This window comes from Cupressus sempervirens, chromosome 1, assembly GCF_028749045.1.
Source record: "Cupressus sempervirens isolate cs-2001-9-10 chromosome 1, ASM2874904v1, whole genome shotgun sequence".
Taxonomy (NCBI): Eukaryota; Viridiplantae; Streptophyta; class Pinopsida; order Cupressales; family Cupressaceae; genus Cupressus; species Cupressus sempervirens.
The window spans coordinates 347,988,253-347,993,803 of NC_143118.1; the positions used below are offsets into that span (position 1 = coordinate 347,988,253).

Consider the following 5,551-nt stretch of genomic DNA (forward strand, 5'->3'; position numbering starts at 1 on the left):
TTGATAAAAAGTGGGGATTCCAGAAATAGAAGTCAAATTTGTTAAATCTTGGGAAAGAAAATAAACTCAGAAAATCTGTGTTTCGTAAAATGGGTATTTGCATTTCTTCGCAGTCAAATGAATCCCAATCCACTGCAAATCTGGCAGTGATGGATGGAAGCACCGGGCAGTTTTCTGAAGCCCTTAAATGTGGAGAGATTTTGCAGGAACTTTCAGGCCACTTCATCTGCAGTTCAGATTGGCTTTACATAGGAAGGAAGATTTCCGATTTTCCTAAAGAAGATGAGCACAGCTGCAATTTGGGCAACTCTGTTTTCTTCTTCCAAGGAAGAAATTGGAGTATGTGGTGACGGAATCAGATATGGGTCTGCTTTATAAGGCTAGTTGTGCACTTAAACAGAAGATAAACAGCGGGACCCAAAAGGTGCAGCCTTTGTTTGATGTACATTTGAATCTGAAGGAGGAATTGTGCAGGGCAGAGGAAAATTACACCGTCGCCTGAGAGATTCGAACTCTCGCGGGGAAACCCCATGTACTTAGCAGGCACACGCCTTAACCACTCGGCCAAAGCGACAGATGTTTGGTCCTCTCGTACGAAGCTATAATAGGTATTCCCGATCTTATTAAATATGACTTCCACGAGATGATGACATCGTACATTTGATTTTTAATATTGACGTCTCCTCTTTTAAGGTAAACCCCTGTTTTTTCCCAAAAAACCCAAAACAAGGGGGGGAATTTTTGTGTGACATAAATTCAATAAAAAGGTAATATACAAACTTTTATTTTTATTTTGTACCAAAAGGCGAAGCTTGTATACATATTAAAATATTAAAAGTTCATACATTCGAGAAATGGCAAGAAGCCATTGCTTATACTAAGAGAAAATAGTATCTTTGAGAGTGCGTTGGCCCAAAGCACCTTTTGTGCTAAACCCAACAGCTCGGTTGAGATTGCAACAAATCTAGTGAATTCGAGAGAAAAATAGACACAATATGATGGGGGTAAATAAGAAGATGGGTATGCAGGGAAAGAACCTCTACACCATGGGCATGTTGGAAGTATTGGAGTTCTAAGAGGGGGGTGAATCAGAGCTCACTGGTTTTGCTTAATCAATTACAAATTTCAACTTTAAAATTCCATAAACTGAATGCATTCAAATTTTACTCAAACAATAATCATTCACCATGCATGAATAAGAAAACATGAACTCACAAAAGATAAAGACACAAATTTTGCCGAGTGGGAACCTTCAAAATTCCTTAAGGATTTGTCATAGGGAGAAAAACCACTCCATGAACCTGTACTCTTTATTGAACTTCAACTCTTTACAATCAACACTGGACATGTTGGAAGTATTGGAGTTCTAAGAGGGGGGTGAATCAGAACTCACTTTTTTTGCTTAATCAATTACAAATTTCAACTTTAAAATTCCATAAACTCAATGCATTCAAATTTTACTCAAACAATAATCATTCACCATGCATGAATAAGAAAACATGAACTCACAAAAGATAAAGACACAAATTTTGCCGAGTGGGAAACCTTCAAAATTCCTTAAGGATTTGTCATAGGGAAAAAACCACTCCATGAACCTGTACTCTTTATTGAACTTCAACTCTTTACAATCAACACTGGACATGTTGGAAGTATTGGAGTTCTAAGAGGGGGGTGAATCAGAACTCACTTTTTTTGCTTAATCAATTACAAATTTCAACTTTAAAATTCCATAAACTGAATGCATTCAAATTTTACTCAAACAATAATCATTCACCATGCATGAATAAGAAAACATGAACTCACAAAAGATAAAGACACAAATTTTCCCGAGTGGGAAACCTTCAAAATTTCTCAAGGATTCGTCATAGGGAGAAAAACCACTCCATGAACCTATACTCTTTATTGAGCTTCAACTCTTTACAATCAACACCGTGGGCATGTTGGAAGTATTGGAGTTCTAAGAGGGGGGTGAATCAAAACTCACTGTTTTTGCTTAATCAATTACAAATTTCAACTTTAAAATTCCATAAACTGAATGCATTCAAATTTTACTCAAACAAAAATCATTCACCATGCATGAATAAGAAAACATGAACTCATAAAAGATAAAGACACAAATTTTGCCAAGTGGGAAATCTTCAAAATTTCTTAAGGATTTGTCATAGGGAGAAAAACCACTCCATGAACCCATACTCTTTATTGAGCTTCAACTCTTTACAATCAACATCAACAACTACTCGGGGATTCAACCTTGTTTATCTCTTTTTCAATGGTATTACAACCTTACATACACATATAGTTGTATGTAATACACCATACACCTATACATGTAGATAAGTTTATAATCAACCCTTCAGATCTCTTACACAATTTCAAAATATTTTGTGTCTCTGCTTTTACATCACTATATCACACTGCGATATCAAGTGTTTACAACAGTCTCTTTAAATAGAGATGTAACTTGTACAAAAATAATTACTTCTTCCTTTTTAACTGAACCAGTTAGGGCCATTTTAGAAATGCCCACAAGATATGTGCAATTAAAACAACTTTATATCAATTAAACCACCGAATCAGAACCAGTATAAGCCTTTTATAATGAAAAATGAACCAATGGAACCAGTGAATCTTCAACCTTTTAGAAACCTTTTAGAAATAGTGCTATTAGGGTTTATGAATGAAACCCTTTTATATTTTTACAAAAAAATCCATTCCTTGAAACGATGCTGTTAGGGTTTATGAATGAAACCCTTTTATAAAAAATTCATTTCTTCAAAGAAAACCTTTTATCTTTTCAAAGAAAAACTTCATTATCATTTCTTCAAAGAAGATCCATGCAAGATTTTCAAACAATATTTCTACTAGACTGTGAAATATTCCAGTCAAAAATCATTTAAGCAATTGAACAAGAAGTCAGCCATTATGCATACCTATAAGAAGAAAAACATTCTTCCATTTACCTCTTTCTCAACAATGGTTTTTACCACTTTTCTTTTGTCCTGTTTGTAATCATTTTGTCTCTCTTTTTCATTTTGCCTCAGCCACCATTATCATGCACACAGAGAGAGATCAAACAAAAAAATGAGAATCCATACAAAAATATGCGGATGAACAAATTATCAACAAGTTCAAACTATACCATTCTACATTTCTTTTCGCTGAACAAAAACCATATCATTTTCACATAGCAAGATCTTTCCATATTTTCTCCAGTTTTCTTCATGTTCACAGAGCAACAAAAAAATGTTTTACAAGAAGATGTTTTCATACAAAATACCCACAACCTAAAGTGTTTTTAACAACTCTTTCAAATCCGCCATACAAAATGACATCTAGTGAGCAGTATTCAAGGCACATTAACCTTACTGTGCACTAAGAGTGTTTCTTTAATACTACGTACAGCCCGTGCCCAAGCTGTGTTTTTTTTTTTTTTTTAAACTTATGTTACCATAGTTTTCCACTTACCTCCTTTTTAAATGCCACAACATTACATCTTTAGTATGTCTCGTGCCGCGTAAACATAAACCTTTTAAACTTGCCAATTTGCCACCTTTATTATTTTAAAATAGTTTACCATCTTTATTTCAATATGGTCAATAGGGCAATCCATGTGAAAGAAAGAGCTAAGGATTTCATTTGAAACATTACCAGAACACGAATTATGTGAGTCATTTCAGAGATGAACACGAAGCCTGGTGGTGAGTTTGTTGCATCCTTCTGGTATTGCAGTGTGAGCAAATATTATCTTTCTTTCAATTATCAAAACTAATTCCGCAGAGTTCATTTTGAAGGGGACTAAAAGTGTGAGGGAGAATGTAGAACAGTATGGTAATAATGAAAGGATACAGACTCCCAAATCTATGGAACCCAAAATTTGAAATTGGTACTATTCGCACGAAGGATGATAAAGGCTTTGATGTGAAGTAATGGTCGTAATTAACATCTTGCCAGCAGGTACCGAAAATGCCAGCCGATGTGGGTTTAGAGCATGTTACAATTAGAACAGTTATTGAAAATAGGAATAGAAAATTTGGAATACATTTTCAATTTTTTGGGTTTGTCAATTGGAATAGGGAATAGGAATGCATATTCCCATTCTATCTCTAAAATGAGTCTATACCCATTCCAAAAAATAGTTGTTATTCAAATAGTCATTCCTATTCCCAATATTGCATTCCTATTCTCCATTGTATGTATTCCCATTTTAATCCCAAATGTATATAGATTCATTTTCAAAAATATTGTTATTGGAATGAAGAATATGAACGGTCACCATCATCCTGAAAGCTTCGAGTACTAAGTCTCCCCTGGTGTTCTCCCACGTGCCAACAATGCACAGCTGAGTCCATCATGCATATCTAATGGCAACTAGCTTGTCATTGATGATCTACACATTTTCTTAGACGAAGTCGTTGTTGAACCATTTTGAGGTGTCAAATCCATTGAAGGTCCCTAGATTGTTCAAAGCTGCGTAAACTTAATGGAGTTATAGTGGAAGGAAGGCTCTCATGCCTTCAGTACAACAGTAAACTGAGTTGGAGTGCATTCTTAATATATTTTTACATTCATTTGTACTAATTAGAATGACGTTCATTGTAAAAGGTCGATTTCTATCCACTAGGGTATCAAAAAATCTCTTGAATGCAAGACCAGTGATTAATGGATTATGTTCATCTATGTTGTGCTTTACATTTTTAAATTTTCCCCTTTCAAAGTAGGAATCTTGGTCATATTAGTAAGCTTTAAATATCCACCAACTTCATTAAAATTCATTAACTAGTATTTGATAACCATTAAGGCCTGGTGAACTTTTAGTTTTGAAACTGTACAAGTACAAGCCCTATTAAAGTGAGCTTGCAGATGTTTGAATTTTGAAAGGATTCATTAGTTGTTTTGCAAAAAATGGATTCTACTATTTGAATACAAATTTTGCTAATTGGGATGTGCTTGCTAAAAGTTTTGAGAGGCTCTGTATGTGTTGGGGAGGATGACAGGAGTAATTTTTTAGAACTTGCCTAAATTTTTTTACAGAACATGAAAATTTTGATAACATTTTTTAGTTAAAGCCTACATCTTTGAAAATTAAAAAAAAATCCCAATTAAATTTTAGATGAACCAAACAAAACTAGGATTGTCATTTTCCATTCTCATTCCCATTTTCCATTCTAATTTCCTATTCGTATGCGTGTAACCAAACGGGCCCTTAATGAAGAAGGAAAGTGGCATACAAAATAGGAATTGATGAAACTTTCATTGCTTGATAAGGAAGATTGTGATTGAAACAAGGATTAAAAATATGGGAGGAAATCTAAGGGTTTGTTTGGTTGTTAGAATAGGAATTGGGAATTAGAATAGGAATTAAGATTTGGAATGAAAATTGGAAATTGCAATTCCTGATTTGTTTGGTTCGACAAAACTAAAATTGGAATTATAGTTGAAATTAGATTTGATGTTTTCCATTTCGAATTTCACAATATTCATGTCTTTATTTGTTGTGGTCCAACCTTCCTGAAACAATTGTGGAAAATTCTCTAAAATGTTGCCTTTGTTT

General features: G+C 34.2%; 1 non-coding gene across 1 annotated transcript; it reads right to left on the minus strand.

Annotated features, from left to right (window-relative positions):
* Nucleotides 1–492: 492 nt before the first annotated feature.
* On the minus strand, nucleotides 493–574 carry TRNAS-GCU (transfer RNA serine (anticodon GCU)). The gene has a single exon. It is a non-coding gene; the product is annotated as a tRNA-Ser (tRNA).
* Between the last annotated feature and the right edge of the window lie 4,977 nt (nucleotides 575–5,551).